This window comes from Arachis hypogaea, chromosome 11 (assembly GCF_003086295.3).
Source record: "Arachis hypogaea cultivar Tifrunner chromosome 11, arahy.Tifrunner.gnm2.J5K5, whole genome shotgun sequence".
NCBI classification, from domain to species: Eukaryota; Viridiplantae; Streptophyta; class Magnoliopsida; order Fabales; family Fabaceae; genus Arachis; species Arachis hypogaea.
In genome coordinates, this window is record NC_092046.1 from 6439255 (window position 1) to 6440396 (window position 1142).

The window sequence follows — 1142 nt, forward strand, 5'->3', positions numbered from 1 at the left end:
TAATTCTTGTTCTTTCATTGTCGCTTGAAATTGTAACTCCTTCTCTTTGATTGCCAACATCTTTGCTCTATGTTCCTTCTCCTCTTCTCTTTCTTTTTCCCTTTCCAGTAGTTCTTTTTCTCTAACATTCTTAATATCTTCCATGAGAGATAATTTTTTGACAACCGATGATTTTCTTTCACTAAAATCTTCAGACATCTGTGCTTTTCCCTTACCTTTTCGCTTGCTCTTCTTTGATCCTTGTGGGCGAACGGGAGAGTCCACACCGGGTTCATCAGCCAACGGTGTTTCTGGGTTTGATGAGGATGAGTATGCTCCAGTTGCACTAACCTTGGTTCTCTTTGAGCCGCCACTCTGTGTAGGTAGTTGACTTCTCCATTTTTGCTCCAGCCGAAGCATGTTCCAATGCCTCTCAAAAGTGAATTTTTGACCATAATGTGTGGAATAAAGTTTATAAGCCAACTCCTTTATATCATCAGCGTTCGAACCACTCCTTATGTTTCGACTAGCTTGATCGTAGCAACCAGCAAATTGTGCCACAGCCTTGTTGATCTTATACCATCGTTTCTTACATGCAACTACCCCCTTGTCATGTCGGTGCAAAATTCTAAACAGTAGCTATGAATTCGACTCCAAAATGTTTCTCCCTTTTGATCGGTACCAACTACAGGGTCAGTTGAAACATTTAACCATACACTGATCAACATCTCATCCTCTTTCCAATGCCAGTGTTGAATACTATCTTGCCTCCGATCTTCAATATCATCATTGAGGTCGATAGCATCTAATCCATGAGGGTTGGCAAAATCCGAATATTGCGAATTTGGACTAGATTGTATAGGAGTCTGAGAGGATGGGTTAGAAGAGCCACCAACACCAGATGAGTTATGTCTTGAAGCACTAAATTGAGTTGGAAACGGCAAGGAAGTTGGAGTAACATTTCCGATAGAAAGGTTAAATATGGATGAAAATGGTAAATGGGGTGTTTGTGAATTTTGATTTTGTGGTTGGAATATAGGAAATTGATTATTGTAAGGAGGTTGAAAATTGAAATTAGAGAGATTTTGTGGATTTGGATTTTGAAATGTATTTGGTAGTATGAAGTTTTGATTTGGAACTTGAGAGTTTGAGGTTTGAGATTG